The 22546-nt window shown below is 35.5% G+C and overlaps 1 protein-coding gene and 1 long non-coding RNA gene across 5 annotated transcripts in view; one reads left to right on the plus strand and one right to left on the minus strand.

The window, feature by feature from the left end:
* The window catches only part of ADGRB3 (adhesion G protein-coupled receptor B3), a 711230-nt gene that overhangs the window by 151200 nt on the left and 537484 nt on the right, over positions 1-22546 (plus strand). The gene's annotated exons all lie outside the window — the stretch shown is intronic.
* Positions 4010-6001, minus strand: LOC111098304. Its single transcript, XR_005367899.1, has 3 exons — positions 5855-6001; positions 5172-5535; positions 4010-4355 (listed from the first exon to the last, which is right to left on the minus strand). It is a non-coding gene; the product is annotated as an uncharacterized LOC111098304 (long non-coding RNA).

The raw sequence follows: 22546 nt of genomic DNA on the forward strand, positions 1-22546 counted from the left end.
CAGGCTCCATGCAGGGAGCCTGCAGGGAGCCCCGATGTGGGACTCGACCCCGGGACTCCAGGATCACGCCCTAGGCTGAAGGCGGTGCTAAACCGCTGAGCCACCCAGGCTGCCTGTGTTCATTATTTTTACTTGAATGTCAAAATTCTCTAGATTATTGCCATGTTTTGTGATTAAAGCAGTTTAGATAAATGGAAAAGAGTAGAGAAGCGAATGAATTTAATTATGGCTAATAAGCACATGATGAAGGGATGGAGAACTCTCTGGTTCTCCTACAGCTTCATCACCACTACTTATTGAACAAAAAAATTTAATATTGATGAGCTTATATTGGAATTGACTTATGCTTGATGAAAGAAAAATAATCTGAGAGCCTTAAATGACAATGTAGTTTCCTTAGTAATATCTTCTAACTTGCCAATAGGCTTCATTCAGAGGAAAGAGTTAAAATTGTCAGTATCATGATTCTAAAATGAATATTCATTTATGTGTTTCCACACGATGGTCACATGTATATGTATTCCCAGAGTGATTCATGACTGTGCAGGTAATGATAAGAGTTTTTTCTCGGGATCCCTGGGTGGCCCAGCGGTTTAGTGCCTGCCTTTGGCCCAGGGCGCGATCCTGGAGACCCGGGATCGAATCCCACATCAGGCTCCCGGTGCATGGAGCCTGCTTCTCCCTCTGCCTATGTCTCTGCCTCTCTCTCTCTCTCTGTGACTATCATAAATAAATAAAAATTAAAAAAAAAAAGTTTTTTCTCTTAAAAGGAGTAAAAAGATTGTGTGCATATCTGTGTGTATGTGAAATACAAATCTATGCAATATTAGTGTGATGAAGATATACAATATAAAATGCTGAAGAAATAAGTTGATGATTTTTATTCCTTTTTTTTACTCCTTTGGCTGATATTGTTTCAATGGAAATTGACTATTTAGGAAAATTCAGTTTCCTACTGTGGAAAATTAAATGCTGGGCAGTGTACAGACACTGCAGATTCTTTAGTTAGAAGATTTGAGCTTCACTTCTAGCTGTGCCATTAGAGAGCTGCTGGCTTCGAATGACAAAACTATGACTCATTCTCCACATATATAAGAGTATGAGCATGTCTTCCCAATCTGAACTGGTTTCCTGAAAAAAAAAAAATTAAAATAGAGCCCGCAAGAGATTTTGATGAAAAAGGGAAAAGTATTATTCAAATTATAGGTTGGAAATGATTTTTTAAATGTTTAAATCAGTTAATGTAGAAGTCAGTTAAATTGTACAATATATCTGTTAGCCAAGCCACGGATATTAAAATAATGTTCATGAACAAATCTAAATGATAGTTTGGAAGATCCAGAAAGGCAAGTTCTAGGAGTGAAATCAGAGTCCAAAGTCTGAAGATCACTATAAGAATGGACAGATGGTCAACCAGAGCAGTGTTAATATAACCTAGAGCTTAGCCAGAGAAATAATCTTTGCTACGAAAAAAATTTGGTTAAAAGATGAATATTGCTTTCCTTCTTTTACCACCTGTAGGCTTAGAATCTTGACTAGAAGAGTTACATAAGGCATTCCTGAGCCAAGTATCTCTAAAAATAATTTTACAAAAATTATTTTAAAATTCTGTATTGGCGAGAGGGATTGACTGAATTCCACACTCAGTAATGATGCGGGAGTACAGCTTATTGATTGTGAATCTGTGTGTGCCTTCCTCCCTGAGGAGCTAGCATAAACAAACAGCAGACATGACTTCTGGTTCATTGAAGATCCTTACCAGTGATCAGCAGTGCTCCTGTCCCGAGAACTAGAATGTTCGGTCTTATTTCACAGCCCTTATTGCTAAGTTATAGGAGGTGCCTAGCTTTTTTAAGTGGTCTTTAAATTCTGAGTAAGGTCTTGCTTTTCTTTCCCTGTGATCTAAAGTGACTGTTGCCCTGTGGTTCTGCAGCCCTCCATCTCTCTGACCTGAATTCTTTCACGTCTGTGTCAATGCTGTCCTGGCAGCTTTATTTGCTCTGCACAATCAACATTTCCTCTCACTGTTAAGAGCCCTGGCATTTTATACCCCTTTTGGCAGAGGCAGTTTAAGCTTGGAGTCTGCACTGTAAATATATCTCTTGTTGGGCAGAAACAAGGATACTCTGATGCTTCTTTTCCATCAACAGTCAACAACCCCCCTCCATACAAACCCCGCCCCTGCCCCACCACACTCCCACTCTTCACCCTTGCAGTAGTAGCTCAGATGGATCACAGTTGAAGTACTCTTGCTCTCTGCTCTCCTTTTATGCCTCCATGTCATTTAGGAGGACAAGTCAGATTTTCAAATGTTCCACATGAAGCTCCATGACGACTAGTGTGGGGAGGATTGAAATAAATACGAAAATACCTCACTGAATAGTCCATTGTAAGGATCCCTACATGCTCTTACCTAGGCCTATGCCTGCTATCCTGTTCTAGTGTACTTCTCATCTTCTCCCTCTGTTTAGACCCAGAACCTCCAAAAACCCTTTTCCTGGTATTAAAATGTTAGTACAGGAGAGCTGCACAGAATACTCTCTTATATTAATAACTAGGATACTTAGTACCCCAGCTAGAAGTGTTTGCATTCAGATACCTGAGAAAATGCCTAGACTTACCCCATGGACAATGTGTGATGCCTACATCACAGAGAAGACCCAGCAAAATAATCCTTGCACAAATATAATTCTCTACCTCCAGGAAGCATATTTCTAGATATTCTAGATAACAGCTTCTTCTCATGTTTATTTTTGTCCCCTTATTTCTTAGTATCAGCATTCAGAATTATTTCTGGTAATTTTTTTTGTTTTCTTTAAAATATTTGCTTTATGGTTCAATGGAGGACCCCTAATAAGCCTAAAGCAAGACTGCATGGGTACTTAGTTGTAACTAAGTAGAGGGAGATGGCACAAGTTCTTGTGTAGTAGGTCTTCTAGGCTGTTTGTATATTGCAGGGCTGTGCTGCTGAAGCATGCCACCCCTGTGGGGAGATAGCTGGATTTTGATCTTTAAAATTACTCTATCTTTTGAATTCTTTGTATGAGTGTATGTGCATTATATACACTATTTATAGCCATAGATTATCCATTTAACTACATAGTACAGTGTGAATTACTATCTTAGCTCTATGTGTGCATTTGTTCTTAGGACATCCATAATTTTCTTCAAGGTTATACTCTGTCTTTAAAATTTTTAATTGGATAAAATTATCACCCTATTTACAAATTAGTTTATATGAGTTACCATCGCATTCATCATTGAAATAATCCTTCATATTTTAAATCTGGAAACTAGGTACAGTTAGTATTATTTACTGCCCTTCCATCCACGACAGAGTAAGCCTTTCCACTACTGCTTTCTCAAGATGCATGTAAAGCTGTCTCATTAGAACTCTAAGTGTTAAAAATTGCCTGTGCTGTTTGGGACTTGTATGTGAGAAGCAGTATTTCAGCTTAAATATCTTGTTTCTTACTTTCTACAGTATAACCAAACCAACATCAGGACTCCTAGATGGTAAAACTGCTTATGTATACTAGCAAATTTTATGTGTCCTTTAAATTTGGAAATGATTCAAAGAGATAGCCAAAGCAAATGTTGATATCAAATTATAATCCCTTAAGGGAGAATCATGTGACATTAACCCATCGTAATATTTTGATAGTGTATGCTTATGCATGTGTGTCCTATTTCATACTAATCCATAAATATAGGTTAATAAAATATAAGAATTATTAAAGCTATGCAATCAGTGTGAAATGCAAGCCAACTCATTTTATTCTATAAAATGAGATGCAATGTGGAGTAGAAATTTATGCTGTGGTAATAGCTGCAGCATATTGAGCTCATATCATGTATCACTTTATACGCTCATCTACTTAGTATTCACAACAACCCTATAAAGCAAGCACTATTATTATTCCCACTTTACATATAAGGTGAGGCCTAAAGAAATGAAATAGTTTACCCAAGATGTGACAATTAGTACATCTACAACCTGGTGGTCTCTTTTAGTGGCTTTATTTCCTTTGTAGTTTTGAAGTAAATGAGAGCTACAGTGATGCACTATATGCCTGTTAGAAATACAATTCAGTAAGAGTCTGAATCAAGGATTGGAAGCTCTTCTTCATTAATCCTCCCTGAGAGATCTGTGTGCAGAAAGGATCACAAAGGTATTGGAGTTCTGTCGCTTAAATCCAGCTTGATCTTGTCCTCTATGTGACTGTTAACTGTACTCAGATAATTTGAAAGTTTTAATGCCAGGCATTATTGGAGTCCTAAGATAGTAGAATATCGTATTTCCTCCTTCAGTTGACATAGATCAACCAGAATGTTCTTGATTTCCTGGGGAAATTCTATGAAAATTTTCATAAATTGTTATTCTTAACCAAAATTATTTTTGCTAATTTTGAGATAACATAAAATACTGACGAAAGCCATAGGTAGACAGGTGGAGCCAAGTAATGGGGATTTTTGGTAACATGCTCATGAAAGTGAAAGTGAAGTTATGTATAGCCATTAAAACTTCAGGGCCCCTGGACTGTAAGGTGTGTTCGTTGTTACTGTTAGCCATTCTTTCATGAATATGCCATTGGAAACTCATGACTTTAACAATCACACATCTTTAGTTCTGCAACCAGCCAGACATTTCAAAAGAAGGCAGATAAAAATAGGAAGTTAAAATTATCTTTTATAAACTAATGGTAAATTAAATTATCCTGGAGGAAAAACATATAACTTGAAATAAAATATATAGTATAGAAAGGCACAGAGGTCCAAAACAAAGGAAATATATTCTTTCCAAAGATTGATAAGACATTCAAGAAACTAAAGGTTACTATGAAAAACAGGAGTAATTATATATTTCTTCTTAAAATAATCAGATGCAAGGATACAGTGATAAAAATGCAAATCATAAGATGCTCTTAGCTAGCTAGAGGTCAAATCAATGTTTTTCCTCAAATCAAAACATCAGAATTTTTCCTCAGTCAAGTTTTAATTTTTAAAGGTTGAATATGTATGGGGAATCTAAAAGCTAAAATTGTCACAAGTCCTTGGAAAAAGGTTAAGATTTAAGTATTAAGTAAACATGAAATGTTCATGAATGAGCTTGAAGGTGTCCATGAACACCTTGAATTAAAACGCAAAGCATTCTAAAGAAAAGTTTGTACCTTTCATCGAATTTCCAACAGTCCAAAATTTCTTAATAATTATTTTTCTAGAGCAGTATTTTTCTTTTTCTTTTCTTTTTTTAAAAGACCTATCGATGAACTAGACACACTTTCAGGCTTCATACTTAAAGTGTGTTAATGGCTTTATATAATGTTGTAGAATGTTTGATTCGTAGAATTTCAGTCTCCATCCTCGTGAATCTCTTCTGGTTTTGCTGCCAAGTAAATGATAAGCCTGTGCTTAAGAATCACGGGTGTGAAAAGTGTAAAAAAAGAAGCCTTGGAGCCAGGGAGATTTGAGTTCAAAGCTTCCTTTGCTACTTGGTCAGGTTTCATAAGCTTCTTGAATCCTACTGTTCTGCACCTGTAATAACGATAATTATAAATTATAGGGTTATAGTGAATTAAATGAAGAAGTATATATGTGTTTGTATATACCACTTGGCATCTACCTAGAACTCAGTATTAGTCCAAGATATTTCATTCTGTGTGTTACCACTTACTAGCTAATTCTTATGTATACAACATTATTGACTGGAATCTGCCTAGATGTAATTTTCCTTTAGTTCTTTGAAGGCCTGTATTCATACAAATCTAAATGCTACTCTGCCTGACAACTCCTCCATTCTTTGTATTCTCATTATCTTTGCCATTCTTTTGAGAATTATTCATATGTTTCATACCAGAGTAACTATAGTAATTCTGCTCCCAGACTTTCCAAGTGATTTCTGAGAAATTCCTATTTTGTCTGAAAGCTCCAGTTAAGCACTTTATGAATTCACATCTTCTGGGACTATGTTTGCCCCATCTTTGAGGTTCACTGCATAAGTCTCAGGTTGTCTTGGTGACAGTTCTACTATTATGACCCAAATTCAGAAAACTGTGAAATGAAATGTTTGCTTCTATAACTTCTGATACAATCAGTCCAGGGGATAGCTTTGCCCATTCATAACAATTTAGGCACAATTCTTTCTGTAAATCAAATAAAACAGAATGAATTGCCAGACATGAGGGTGAGATTTCTTAAGTGCCTATTTGTAGGTAGCCTCTGTGAGGAAAAAATAGTATAGAAGAAAAAGAGAAAAACTCATAACTTTTATGCATACTTACATCTGTGCTACATATGCTCCTTTGTAAAATTAAGAGAAAAGAATGTCACAGGTGATATAAAAGCTATTTGAAAAATATTTCCAGAGACCTAAAGTGTATCTGTTTCCCTAAGTTCCTAGGGGTTTTTGGGGGGGGAAAACATTCTATGACTAGAATGTCTACTTCTCTTTATCTCAAGGCCTATCTAGGAGCTAAAGTAAGTCAGTATGCAAAAATGAATGAGCCATGATAATAATCCCTTATATTTGTCATTTCTGTATTTATTCCACAAGTATGCATTAAGTGTCTAGCATCAGTCAAACATCATAATAGAAGCATCTGGTACATAGGGGAGGAAAACATGACTCCTACTCTCTCACTGCCTAGTAAGAGGAGACAGACATATGAACAAATGAGTTGTGGAAAACAAACCATGTGCAGAAATGTTCAGTGCTTCCTGGAGCTGTAAAGGAAAGCTTTCTGAAAATATTTTTCATTTGAGTTTCAGCAGCTGAAGAACGGGCCAAGGTAGGGCATTTCAAGCAGAAAAAGCTGCCCTTGCGGAAGTGAAGAGAGATGCCTGCACACACTGAAACCCTAGAAGCATTCTGGACCCACTGATGGGCAGGGCCCTTGGTCCTTAGGAATCATTTTCCCATTTTACAGAAGTGAGAATGGAGACTCAGAGTACTTAAGGGCTTGGCATGGAGGTTCCAATTTATTAAATTAAATCACTGACTTGAACTGGAGGCTTCCAGCTCCCAGTCTACCAAATGCTTCTGCTTGGTTTGGCTATCTGGAGACAAGGCATCCTTCCTTTCCTCAAGTCCTACTCCTCAGATCGGGATTTGGATTTTTCTAATGTCCTTTATGCTTTCACCTCTGTTTGGACAGTAGACGTTAAATAGGGAAGCTGAAATCACATAATATTTTTGCTTTATTAGTAAACCATGTAAAAGCATTTCAGTTTGACTGATACATTCACCTGGGTGAATGTACCTAGGTGCCTTTTCTATTCTTATCATGCTTTCTGTCTTCCTACTTGTACTTTCTTATTGTGGTGTTCCCATTGTTCTGATTTCTAGTGTGAAGCAATTCTCTACAAGATGCACTTTGAAATTAAAGAACTTCTTCCTGCCCCCCTCTCCTTAGTGACAGACTTACTTTGCAAGCCGAGGGATGAGATGTTTAAATAAAATTTAAAATAAACTCATTAAAATGGATGATTTATTGAAAAACAACTAACACATACATAAGTTTATGGAAGTGTATATTCATAGAGTTCAGCAAATATTCATGTATTCAAAAGCCTTCTGTGCTTCAAGTCTGTTCTAGGTCTTCATCTAGACGTTAAGAAGATGAATAAAACATTGTTCTCACCTCTAAAGAGTTCTCAGGTTAGTAGGAGAGGCAAACATTTAAGGTAATGATTTGGAATACCAAATACAGAGTGCAACAGTAGAAGCACATTTAAAATACAGAAGTGGTACTGAAGAAAGAGATTCAGTCCAGAGACTAAGAAAACATTTCTTGGAGAAAGGAACTTCAAAATTGCATTTTTAAAACGGCAAGAGTTTTCTAGGAGGAGGAAGATAATGGGAGCAGGATATTCGAAGTAGAAAAAATATTTTGTACAAATATGTTGATGGTTGAAATGTCCTGTGTGGCTCAGGAATGCTAAGTCCATCAGCTTTCAAATTCTAGCGTGAGAGCAGCGGAGGTGGTAAGGGGGGATTTAAAGAGAAATCCTGGTCAGGCTAGGAGTTAAAAGTTTTGGATATCCACTGATTCCTCAGACATCCTCCTCTGGTCTATCAGAAGACAGTGGAGGGTTTAGAGCAAGAAAGATAATTGAACACACTCACAACATAGAAAAAATAATTTTTCAGTTTAAAGAACGTAGTGATGGGTAAAAGGAGGAGAAAGGAGTGCAGATGTAGATTAGGGAGACCAGTGAGGAAATTGTTACAAAATCCAAATACAGGTAATAAAATATTAAAACAGAAACACAAACTCACAAGCCTAGTTGCCATTACACTAGGGCAGTGCCATAGAGAAGGGAAGAGATTATTTAGGAGGGAGAATCTTACCAGTAACTAGTGGCTCATTGGATTTCAGCAGTGAGGAAGACAAGCCAAACGTTCCTTCTAGGTTTCATACCCTGGAGGAAGAATAAGAAGTGGTACTACTCACAAGACAGGGAATGTACAATAAAGAGGTTTTGGGGAAAATAGTTATTCATTAATTTAAGAAATATAATTGAATAATTACTATATGTCAATAATGCTGTAGGTGCTCTATATATAAATAAAATATTGATTTTCTGTTCTTAGGTAGTTTACATTTACAGAGGAAACAGTGTGCAAAAAAAACCCTATATAATTCTAGATAGTCATAAATTCTATAAAGAAGACTAAAGCAGGTAAGCAAATAGAGGGAGGATGTCCACTGGAAATTCTATTTGAGATAAGATGGTTAGAAAAAGGCCTCTCTGAGAAGGTGATATTTAATTGGAAAAATGAATGAAGCAGACACCTGTTTGAAGATCTGGAAAAAAAACATTTTAAGCAGAGTGACCAGTGACTACAAACATCATGAAACAGAAATAGTTTTGGCATGGGATGGAGAGAGTCAAAGTGGGGAGTAGGGAAAGAAATGAATTTTGGAAAGATAGGAAGTGACCTTGTAGTAGAGAAGAGTTTGGACTTTATGCCAGTTGAAAAGGAAATCCTGAAGGGTTTGACCATCACATTAATAAGCTTTGATTTGTGTCTTTAAAAGATCATGCTGGCTGCTGGGCATAGAAAATTGATTGCAAGAGGCAAGAGTAGGTGCAGAGAAACTAGTGAGAAAGCTCCCTCGGCACTTTAGGAGGGATATCATGGTGTCTTGGAGCAGGGAGATGGTGAGGAATTAAGGGGTGTTTAGATTCAGTGTGTATATCAATATATTGATATATGGACAGATTCAGTCATTGTGTGGGAAAAAAAGATCAAGAAGGAATACTAGATTTTGGCCTGAGCAGTTAAGATGTGGGAAGAACAAAGTTTGGGGGAAATATGGAGAGGGAAAATTAAGAGTTCTTTTTTGGGTATGTTTAGCTTGTGATGCATTTTGTACATTTACAAAGAGCAGTTAGGTGCGTGGTTGGTCATCTTCCTCAGGAGTTTGGAGAGAGATCCAACTGGAGATAAGGTAGGACTCATCAGCATATCTGCTATTGAGAACACTTAGACTAGAGGACCATGGGGGGCAGAAAAGGCAGACAGGTATTGAGCCTGGAGGCATGCTACACCAATCAGAATCAGGGCACTAGCAAGGAGAGTCAGAAGAAACAGGGAGAGATTTGGGGGATCCTAGATGTTAATTTCAGTCATAAACATTTTACTAGAAAGAGGGCATGGGCTAACTATGTCCATTGCTACTGATATGTCAGAGAAGTTAAACATTGTTAGTACAGAGTTGTAAAAATTAACAATTCTGCCTTTGAACTAGCTCAAAAATTACTAATTTTTGTATGAAATTATTGTACAGAAGGAAGAATATCATTATGGGTGCAAATAGCTATTGTGGGACCACAGAGACAGATGTGTGTCTAAATGGGAGAGGGAAGAGGGAAGAACAAGCGGCTGACTTCAGAGCCAGAAATGCCTTTGGCCAAGTAGGCTTGCTTACTTACTTACCCCACAAACCATGTAATATAAATACTTTATTCTGAGACAGAAGCAAAAAGGATTCTGTGCTGCTGATGAGATCATGACCAAATTTAATTTCAGTTTTCTCTAGCTCCACTGGTCCGTGTGTATAGGCTTAATTAATATGTATAGCATTAATTTAATTATTTTGCTTGTTTGTTGCCCATGTGTGTAATGGAAAAACTTAGTCTGGTCCTCTGCCCTGTGTTATTTCTCGGAGTTTCCAGGGCATGGGTTCATCAAACTTTCTGGTCTTAAAAGAAATGTTTCTCTTCCCTACTCAGTGTCATGCTTTTTTCTCAGAGGCTGTAAGCACCACTCTCCTTCAATTTGGGACTTCAAATAGATTTCAAACTCAGCAAAAAGAGAGTCACTATCCTTTCCATTTTTGATCTTCCCTATAATTATTAACCAAGAGCACAGTGCTCACCCTTTCTTTGTTAAGCCAAAGAAGGATACTCACATGGAATGCATAAATCCACTCCTCTTCAGTCTGTCCCATTAGTTTGACAAATGTGTCCAGACATGTCTGAATCACAGCAGAGGACACAGCCTACGATTAAGCTGACCGAACCTTTTGCCACATAGATTATGGGATTTGCAAGACATTGAAAACACACAATAATGAATTAGATTTTTAAAAAATGAGTAGTATTTTAGAGCCTCAGGCAAGGAAAGGAAATAATCCAGTTCCTTTATTTTTCACTTGAAGAAATTGAAATACAATAAATTTAACTGATACAATGAAGGACACAAAACTGAATTTTGTAGAACTCATACATGTACCCAAATCTCCAAATCTCAGACTATTTCTCTTTCCAGTTAAGCAACACACACACGCGCGCACACACACACACACACACACACACACACACACAAATGCCACAGTAACTGAATATTGAATACAGTCTAAATACATTGAGTAGATGGATTAATTTTACTATGCTCTTGGAAATGAGAGCACTATTTGAGATGGGAAGCAAACATGGCAGTATGTCAATGTGTCACATTATGGATGTGGAAAGAAAAGTGGATGCTTGGTTAACTTTTTGTGTTCCAAGCTTCACATTGTATTCAATTGTAACATGGAAGCAATAATTTTGACCAGTTCTGCTTAGAGAATGGAGAACTCAAAAAACGTTGATAAGGAATGTAAAATCTTAATATTTAATTTCTGAACGTTCATGAACTTGTGGAAAATAGCATAGTATAGCAAAAAGTTCATACTGATGTGTATTTACTGAAACAACTGGTCAGCTGAAATACAAATCTAATTGAACTAATTATTTGATTAATGAATCAACTCAATCAGTTAAGCTGAGTAAGTTTTTAGAATTTATTAGTGCAAATAGCTGGGAATTAGATTTTCTAGGTAGATGGTTCCATAAATACAGTCTCCATCAATCTAATCTGGGTTCCACATTCCTGCCAGAGTTACCTTTTTAAAATCCTCTGTTTAGTTCAATTCCCTTATTAATAACTTTTCCCCTATTTGCCGCAGAATGAGTTTCAGGTTTCTTTTTATGGCAGTCAGGGTCCTCTCCATTGACTTCAATTTATCTTTCTAGTGGTGTTCTTTTTTTTTTTTAAGATTTTATTTATTTATTCATGAGAGACACACAGAGAGAGATAGAGGCAGAGACACAGGTAGAGGGAGAAGCAGGGTCCATGCAGGGAGCCCGACGTGGGACTTGATCCTGGGTCTCCAGGATCACACCCTGGGCTGAAGGCAGCTCTAAACTGCTGAGCCACCAGGGCTGCCCTAGTGGTGTTCTTATTCTCCTTTCTAGCCATAATCTTATTTACCTTCTTTTTAATATTCTACTCTATATCTTTTATTGGACAACTGCCCCCCAAATTATTTTGCCAAGAAACCTCACATACTTTGTCACCTCTGGGCCTGTATGTTTATCTCTCTTATGGAAATGCCCTTGTCATCTTTCTTTACTTATTGAAATCCTATCTCTTCTTCAAAGACTCAGATCAAATGTCAATTTATCTGAGAATCCAGTAACTACTTATTGACTCCAATACAACTCATAATCTCTGTCTTCATAGGACCTTTCCAGGATACTTTGCTGTCCCTTTTCCTATCCAGAATGACATACATTTTTCATTCCCCACAGCAGCCAATTCAAATCTCACTACTTTTTTCAACCCTTCAATCCTACTACTGTTACCATTGAGTTAACTCACTGAAAAACCCACTGTTAGGTGTGAACTCTACCAATTATATCCCTCAAGCTCCAAACATACTCATGTTCTCACTCCAGCTTCTCTCTCTCCCATGAATAGTGTCCCCTTCCAAATCTTACACCTGTGTTCTCAGTTGCTTTCTGGGATTTTGCCATATTTCTCTCTCATACCTTTGATATTTTCCTTTCCACTGTCTCCTTCCTGTCATCCTACAGTATACTTGTTTTTGCTCTTATTCATTTTAAACAACAGTGTCTTTCAGTATTTCTGCCTCTTTTTCAAACAACTGCCACATTGCTCATGGCTTGTTTTTTTATTTGATGAACAGATGTATGTAAATGTTAGTTGATTCAGATGACCTTGCTTTACTTCTGTTTATTCTTCAATTCCATGAACTCAGGTTTTCACTTCCACTGCACTGGTGGTGCTGGAGTCCAGATCAGTGGTCTTCATCTGTGTTCTCATGTTTTTCACTGTTCTCCAGCATTTGATACCATCAAGCACCTGTTCTTTCATGAAATACTAACAACTTTTAGCTTTCAGAGTATGGATCTTCCAGTATCGCTCCTGTTTTTCTTTTTTTCTTTGTGTGTGTTAGAAGCTCAAGTTTTAGGACAGGCCTGATCATTCACACCGTTCATGAAATATCATCAGTGGCTCCCTATTACCTTTGTAACAAACATCATACATAGCCTTTCCCAGTCCTAATACAATCTAACTTTCATGCATCCTTTTTAGCAGCCACACCAAAAGTCCTCCAAAATATCACACATGCATACCTTCAGGCCTTGGACTATGCTGTTGCTTTCTGTCTAGAATGCTATTCACACTTTTCAACTTGAGAAAGTCATGCTTATCTTGCAAATTATCTCCCAAATATCATTCCCATGGTGCCACTTGCTTCCTCTGATTATTACATGGAAAATTAGTAACTGCCTCTGTGTTGCCTTATACTATTTATGTACATTACAATTTGGAAGTACTTAGGAAACTTTTTCTGTTTCCCATTATACTATTCCCTCAATTACGTTAGGGTTTATATTAATCTCTGAACTCACTGTGCTTAGCACAGTGTAAGTCATCACTAAGTATCGGTTTATTTGCCGATAGTCTTTCCTCCATCAAAGCTTTTGATGAGGGGAACTCTATAATATTCTTTCATATGACATATATCCGTAAAAAAAATTAGTGACAGAAATTGAATTTAAAAGTTTCTCTGCAATTGAAATGGTGAATTGGCTATAATTAAGGGAAATTATTTATCCTCATAATTACTACAACCAAATTAAATATTTTAAATCAATATTTTAAAGTATAATATTTCTCAGTGTTTATTTTGCATGTTAGTTCATCCCAGTTCAATTAATACTAGCTGTAGCTCTTGTTTTTTTCATCTTTAATGATTTGTCTTCTCTGACTTTTCTCTGATTTCTTATTCTATTTTAATATGTAGACCATGTTCTGAAAAACTGCCATCTTAAAATGAGTCGATACTCTGAACGCACACTCAACAAGGTAGAGTGTGAACATTTTACAAATTCTTAAACTCCCAAAAACATTGATCACTCATCTGATAGCTTACTTCTTTACTCAGTCTGATTTTACTTCATTTACTTTCTTGAACTCCATCCTGCTAATGAGTGTAATTAAATGTTTAAGAAAGCCTAATATGGGACAAATGCCATCTTATTTTACATTAACCCATGAAAGAACCTCCCATCCCACAAGGAGCAGTCTGAAATTCTCATCCACTGAGAAGCCAGAAATAAAAATTCCTGTTGCCTGTGGCCATTGAACTGTGGGAGAACCAGATTATACTGATCAATCGGCAGGAACTATGTCTCAGGTGACTGAATAAGGAACTTATGTGCCAGAGCCTAGTACAATGGTTGTGTATTACGGATGTTTGTAAATGAAATAATGATGGCTATGGTAATTATTTTCCACACTTAAAATCATTATGTGATAATTCCCATGTATTTTTAGAATTTTAAGAGTTTTTGCATTTTCAAGTGTTTATGATCGATACAATTAAGGTATTAAGTGAAGATGGATTACTTTTCAACTCCTGGGATTTGCTTTTGTCCTTTTAAAAATATACAGACATCATGCCATTACCTACAAGCAAATATAAATAAAATATCCATATTATTAACTTGTTAGCTTTTAATCTAAATACTTAGACTCATGTAGTCACTACCTACATTCTAGTTTTATAGTCAGTAAAGACCTTAACCAATTTACCAGATGTTCAGAAATAAATAACTACTGAATGTGTGAACTTCAGGATAGGATTTTAATATTTATAGATTATGATTTTGGATGTACATACCTGAGCTCAGACTTTTTTTTTCAAACAGCTTTGTAATAGCATTAACATTTAAAATGTTAAGGAAAAAAAAAGCTCATAATTCCAGAACTTAGTACTAAATCATTGGCATCAGTGTCCTATGTTCCATTACAGATTAGTTTTATAATACAACGTTGGAATCTTAGCAGGATACAATTTTGTGTATTCATATATTGCCAAACAGAATTGTTTATGTTTCTAAAATCTTTTAATTTTTTATTTTAATTGTGGTAGTATAGTCTAGAGATTTGATGTTCTAAAATTTACACAATCCTCACAAGATTGTTTATTTACAAATACTCATATTTATTGTAGAGATACATTTCAGCAAGCAGCCTGAAATAAGAAGAGAAATTCCATTTCCCAGAGACAGTAACTGTTAATACATAGAATATGTCTTGAATATTTTAAATATCTGGCTATCTTCCTTTCCAACTATGTCTACAAATATGCATATAAAATATTATGTGTATTTTTTTAAATGTGAGCATCTAATAAATAAGAGTACACAAATTATAATCAGAAATTTTATAACATTACATTTTGACCAATCTTCACATCTATAAATCAGACTTATCTGCATAGTGTTTCCTTTTTGGAATATATCATAGGTTTTTTTTTTTTTAAGATTTTATTTATTTACTCATGAGAGACAGAAGAGAGAGAGAGGCAGAGATACAGGCAGAGGAAGAAGCAGGCTCCATGCAGGGAGCCCAATGTGGGACTTGATCCTGGGTCTCCAGGATCACGCCCTGGGCTGAAGGTGGCGCTAAACCACTGAGCCAGCCAGGCTGCCCCTCAAGTGATTAGTTTAGTGATTCAACACTTAAATACAACACCCATCACAAGTGCACTCCTTTATCCAGTTTAACTCATCCCCCCACTCACCTCCCCTCTAGTAACCATCAGTTTGTTCTCTATAGTTAAGAGTCTGTTTCTTGGTTTGTCTCTCTCTTATCTTTCTCAATGATTGTTTGCTTTGTTTCTTAAGTTCCACATATAAGTGAAATCATATGGTATTTTCTTGGACTTATTTTGCTTAGCATAATACTCTCCAGCTCAATCACATCATTGCAAAGGGAAAGATTCAATTCTTTTTTATGACTGAATAATATTCCTTTTGTGTGTTTGTGTGTGTACCACATCTTCTTAATCCATTCATCAGTTGATGGACGCTTGGGCTATTTCCATAATTTGGCTGTTGTTGATAGTGCTGCTATAAATATTAGGGTGCATGTATCCCTTCGAATTAGTATTTTTGTATTCTTTGGGTAAATACCTAGTAGTGCAGTCGCTGGATAGTAGGGTAGTTCTATTTTGAACTTTTTGAGGAACCTCCATACTGTTTTCCAGAGTGGCTGCTCCAGTTTGCACTCCCACCGTGGTTCCCCTTTATCCACATCTTCACCAACACCTGTTGTTTTCTGTGTTGTCGATTTTAGCCGTTCTGACAGGTATGAGGTGGTATATCAGTAAAAACAGAAACCAAAAAACTCTTTAGCTCAAGTTGCTGAATTTGCTTAAACACATAAAATATCTCAAATAAAACTGTTTTAGTTATAAACATTTTGAGATAATGGTTATATTGAAAATATACCTTTCATATCACATTGAAATGGTTATAATTTATCTTAGCATGACAGTGACTAGTGATATATTTGTCACTTGATCATAAATTTCAAAATAAAAGTAGAAACAGTGTGATAATGATGCACAGGCAACAGCATCCTAAGTATCAGTAGCTTATAGACAAAATTCTTTCAGATTAAGGCATTTAAAAAGTGTTTATGTAGATTTCACATAAGTGAGGGTTCAGAAATCTGAAATGTTAAGAAAAGCAAAAAACCTAGAGTTTTTTTTTTTTCTAGGAGATTCTGTTCTACTTTATAAGTGGAACCACTGAGAATAGCTCAGTGAGTAAATTTATCATTAGTTAATAGTTGAGTTTCATGGACTGAGAGTTATGAAAACATTTATTAAGTATGCTACTTCCCATTTACTCTTCCTGACTTTAAAATCTAGTCACAATAACTTTGTTGTGCTTTTAAGAAAGCTGTAAAATATTTGTAAAATTAGTTCTGTAAGAATATTTCAAGGCCAGATGGATCTAATTTCCTTTTTATCCCTGGAAAAATAAAGCCAAGTAAAATTAAATCAGGCCCCATGTTTTCCAGTATGGTAGTTTCTGACCTGGCATTTAGTGGTGTCAAAAGTACAATCAAAGGCAGAAGTGCTTGTTTCGTTGATGTCATTTATCACCTTGTCAGCTGGATACAAAGTAGAGATTTGGCTTCTAGTTCAGATAATGTTATTGGAATAGTTCTCAGGCTGACAGGCTTGTTACCCATATACTCTGGTAAGAGAAAAATGCATCACATTTCAAGACCTTTCATTTGCTACCCCTAACTCGCAAGTACATTTAAGACTTTTTCTAATTTAGTTCTTTTCTTTTCTTTTTTTTAGTTCTTTTCAATACTATCCCGAGTGTATCTTTTTTTATCCTCCAAACAGTCTCAATTAAAAAAAAAAAAAAAAGATTTTATTTATTTATTTGAGAGAGAGTGAGTGAGAGAGAGAGAGAGAGAGAGCACGAGAGTGGGGAGGGTCAGAGGGAGAAGCAGGCCCCCTGCTGAGCAGAGAGCCACTTGTCAGGCCTCCATCCCTGACTCCAGGACTCAGATCAAGACCTGAGCTGAAGGCAGACGCTTAACTGCCTGAGCAGTTTAGGCACCACTCTCAACAGTCTTTATTTTGCACATAGTACTGTATGCTATGAATGGATAAAATAGAATGTCTAGTTAAACTTCAGATGTAATAACTGTATATGTTATGATATCCCTCAGCATGCATTAACATCCAAGAGATACTATAAAAGATAACTTATGTAAAGGACATTTTGTATCTATTCAGTGGAGACTATCATCAGGGAGGAAGAAGGGGCTGGAAGGATGAAAAAGAAGAAATGGGAAGGAGACAAAGAGGAGGAGATACCATGAGTCCTTAGTGAAGAACAGAAAGTCCTTGCATAGGCTGTTAGCAGAGAATTAACTACAGCAGGATTTTTCCAAGGGAGTTCTGAAGACAACCTGGAAAGAATAACACTGTGTGCTTGTTAAAAGTTGAGCTTCCCTTATGCTACTCTGTGTTGCTAAGTTAGATTCCCTTGGGATGAGGCTCAAGGATCTGTATTTTTCATGAGCACTAGAAATGATCTTGTGGCCACTGAAATTTGAAATCTATCGAATTAAAATGTAAAGTTAATTGAAAATTCTGACCCATGGCCTGATCAAAAAAAAAAATTGTATTGGCTTAGAAAATCTATTAATAGATTATGACTTGTCCTTAAGCATTAAGAAGGGCATAGAACACTGAACGAACCTAAGAAAATAAAGTTTTTGTGGGGAACACACTGGAAAGCAGAAACTGCTGTGGACTTACTCACCCTGCTCTGTTCACTGCTCTTGGAGGGTGCATTCTTTAAACGCCAGCAGGAGAATTTTAGGACAAGATGACTTTTTACTTACAGAGTGATTTTATTTCAAGAGAATCTACATGATGAGTGTAATTAATGTTTAAGTAACACAATAATTAAGCCGCATAGCTACAGCCTCTCTCTGAATTTCTGAAACATAAAAATTATTTTAAGAATTTGGATACCAACACTGTTTGCATACCAACATATCTACTATAAGTCTATTGATGTTGAAACATATTTTGTTCAGGAAAATATTATAAATACAATCTGAATAATAGATAATGGCTGGAGTTTGATCTTTGTTAATAGTGATTTTCCTTAAATTAAAAAAAATACATTTGGGGGCATATTTTAATTATGACTTCTGAGAGTATAATCCTGTTTCTCTATATAATTAAATAAAATTTCTCATAGATTAGCATAAAAAAACAAGAGATGAATTCACAGTCCAAAAGGTCAAATGCTAATTTTGGACTTCCTTCATTTAAAAAAATATTACCAATATCAGTGTTGAAAATATTGATTATTAATGAAAAAACACATTTCCTATGGAACTCTTTTTGACAGGTACATTTTAATCTGTTAAAAACATATTAATCTCTGCCTCTTTTCCCTCTAATGTTTGAAGTTGAATTGCAACACAAGGATATTATGCAAATCAAGACAATTCTTTTCAAAGCTTTGAAAATTTAATGTCAAAAAATACATATTTTAGCATATATTATTTAGTGAAAAGTTCATTTTTATTTTTTCTGCAAAAGTGCTCTAAGCTTTGGAGTAAGAGAATTTTGTGGGTGCCTGGTTATACCATATGTTTTAGAAGTTTTAGCTTCCTCATGAGGATCCAAAGATTATTAATATTTGACTATTTTCTGGCATTTCACCAATTTCATTTTCATTCTGTCATTATTGTTGTCTCATGTAGAGGTGTAAGTGGAAAATCACTCAAGGGATCAGTGATCGACAACCATCTTACTGTGGTCAGTAACTTGGGCTGTATTGGGAAGACTGTGATTCCTATGAGGAGTAAGGCATGTCAGAACTGTTAGGATGGAAAAGAATAAGGTTGTCTGCAGCTGAAATGTCCTATAAAATGTAGTGTGCCAATTATATTTCAGTGAAAAAAAGAGTCACATAAATGCTTTTGAAAAAATCACCACCACCATCACCAACCCCAGCCCATTGAGAATCATTGCCCTGAACACTACAGCAATGACAAGATCTTTAGTTACTTATGGACATGGCATGAAGTAGGTGCTTATCCAAAAATGCCTGAGTTGTTGATATTTGGGGCTGAGTGGGTACATGATGCAGTAAAAAGACCAGTAGTAGAAGTTAGGAGACTGATGTCCAGCTATCACTGTCACTAACAATTTGACTCAGAGAAAATCAACTTATCTTTCCAGGCTTCAGTTTTCTCCTTTGAAGAGAAGTGGTTTGGGGTAGGAGATTGTGAATGTTTTCTCTGGTTGCACAATACACACATGGTGATAAGAAAAACACAACATGTGGTGATGAGATAGATAATGATTAGATCACAATGAAGTTAAATGGAAGAATATTAAAAAAGGATAATTAGAAAAATTTTATGAAAAAAGCCTAAATATGAAACCTGTTTGGGACAGAAATAAAATAGAGTAAGAACAATTAAAAAAAGAATTATGAAAGTATTTTTAAAACAGGAAGGAGGGGCACCTGGGCTCAGTCAGTTAAGCATCTGTTTTTGGTTCAGGTCGTGATCCTGGGATGGAGACCCGCAAAAGGCTCCCTAAACAGACGACAACCTGCTTCTCTGTCTGCCTCTCTCTTTCTCTCTCATAAATAAATAAATAAATAAAAATCTTAAATAAAAGTAGGAAGGAAATAGACAATGGTAAAAGGATCAGGTAAAAAAGAAAGAATAGCAGTATTTTTCTCTAAACTTGTGGGTAGTTAGAAAGCAAATTGATAAAATGGTATTTTAAAATGTGCTTTTCAGTACACCTGCTTTAGGAATTTTAACCATGTTTTTAAAATTATTTGAGAAAAATAACAACATGTATTCATTCTGTAGTTTCTCACCCTTTCCTTTTTATGAGGACTACTTTAAATATAAAAATATCTTCCAAAATTGATAAAAAGCAAAACTCCATTTAACCTCACATGGTCAATAGATTTTAATGCCTGAATATATTACTATACTGTACTTTTTTTTTAAGAGTTTATTTACTTATTCATGGGAGACACACAGAGAGAGAGGCAAAGACACAGGCAGAGGGAGAAGCAGGCTCCATGCAGGGTGCCTGACGTGGGATTCGATCCTGGGCCTCCAGGATCAGGTCCTGGGCTAAAGGTGGAAATGAACCACTGAGCCACTGGGGCTGCCCTACTATACTGTACTTTAATATAAAATTAGCACTTATGTCTGCTTCCATTCTTTGAACTACACTCTTTTATTTATATAATAATAATAATCTGGGATAATTTTAATTCCTAGGCTCTTGCATTTTCTGTGTATTGGAAACCTGTTGCGTTTTCTGTATCTATATATGAACAGACAAAATTACCTAAGTTCATATATGGCATAAACCTATATGATATGGATCTGACTAGGATTTGTATTTCATATTTATTAATACTGTTGGACTTTTCATCATGCCACATCATTTTTTAAACAGTTGCTTATGGAACATCAGAATGAATAAGGCACTTTTCTGTATACTATTGCATAAATGGGATATAACATAGATATAGAGATAGATAAATGATGGTAGAAAAATAGACAAATAGACACACAAAAAATATTGTAGTATTAAAAATCTAAATATTGTTTGAGTGATCAGGTCAGTGAATATGAATTTAGCTAGAAAGAGATCATTTTTAGCTGTAGTAGATAAGGAAAGATTATAATGGTAAAGTTAGAGTTGTTTGGCTCATACTTTTATGGCTTGTGGGGTTTCAGCAGATGCAAGAGGTGCAGAGGGAAAGGCATGAGTAAAAAGTGTCAGTTTGCAATGTATAAAGTGGTTTTGGGGACATTGAATAACTTATCAGACTAACCTATTTTTGATTTAACTTTTAAAAAAGAATATATATATATGTTGTAGATAAGTATATTTCAGAGAGTTTAAATATTTCTGTATATTAAATTATTTTATTAAGTGCCAATGGCAATAGAAGCATTTGAAGTACTTTAATAGTACTTTATAGATAATAGTATCACTGTCATAGTTACTTATCCTTCGTATCTTGCCTAATGTGACCAGGTCCTTTGGGAATGACTACAAGACAGTGGCCTTATATATTACAATAAGGCTTATTCTCATCACAGTCCTTTAGTAGGTGCTGAATTATGAGTGTTGCTCCCACCAGGCAGTATACCAGGCAGCTACATAGGGAATTTTTTTTTTTTTTTTGTTTACGAATTGAGTCCAGGGAATCTAAATGTTTTTAGTATCCGCAATATAGCACACCACTTTTGTGCCATATAATTCACGAGGCTCAATTGTGTTTGATGTAGTATGAGCTAAATATGTTACATAGTCACAGGTATAAACAGGCTTCCAAACATAACAGATACTAGATCTGATAATACAATGTAGCAAGTATGTAAGCTCACATTAACTCAGTTCGTGCAGGAAACAAACAGTGAAAAGAATTTGATTTGCCATGAATAATGGAATGTTTTGTTTCACATCTGTTAGCCTATCCTTTAGGCCACTTTACTCAAATGCTCTGACTGTTCCATACAGAGTTTGAGTTAGAACTTAAATTTCAGTTCATCTTTTCCTTTGTTTATTATGTTCACAAACTAAATACTGAATCTCAACACATGGGCCTTAGTTGTAAATCCTTCTATCAGGTAATTAGAGCATTGATCTAATTAGCCAACAGGCTAAATTTATCAAAGTATACTGAACTTCCTAATATTTATGAAAGAAGCAAACAGCATTCTCTGTAATTTTATTGATTTAGGAGATCCTTCTTATCAATTTCCCAAAGAGAATATTTCATTTCTTAGTATTGTTTTTATTAATTCAGAAATACTTTTAGTACTGAAGAGTCATCTTTCAAAACACCTGCATATGACTGATTTGATTATCAAGAATACCTATATATGTGTGTGTATATATATATATGTGTGTGTGTGTGTGTGTGTGTGTGTGTGTGTGTGTATAGTCCCAGTTAGATAGAGTAGGTCCATGAAAACTCTTCCTGAATTATGAAATTCAGCCAAAGAAAAAAATTCATGGGCCTTAAACATAACATGAATGTATACTTGCAAAAAATAAACCTATGTTGAAGATATACAAATGGAAATCCTCCACAGAATTTTAATATTTGCATTGCTTTACATATTTCCTAAAACAATGTAATAATTTGGTTATGTTAAAGCTATATTCTGACACTTTAAAAAATATAATAATGACCATATATATCATACTCAAATTTATAGATAATATTCACCAGACTCTTAAAATAATTTTACATACTGTCTTTAGAGCGTTATTAAAGTTTTCAGCTGAAAAATGTTATCCTCCTCAAAATAAGGAACTTCCAAAGTGTTTTTGCAGTTTTCTCTAACATAATA

This window comes from Canis lupus, chromosome 12 (genome assembly GCF_011100685.1).
Source record: "Canis lupus familiaris isolate Mischka breed German Shepherd chromosome 12, alternate assembly UU_Cfam_GSD_1.0, whole genome shotgun sequence".
Taxonomy (NCBI): domain Eukaryota; kingdom Metazoa; phylum Chordata; class Mammalia; order Carnivora; family Canidae; genus Canis; species Canis lupus.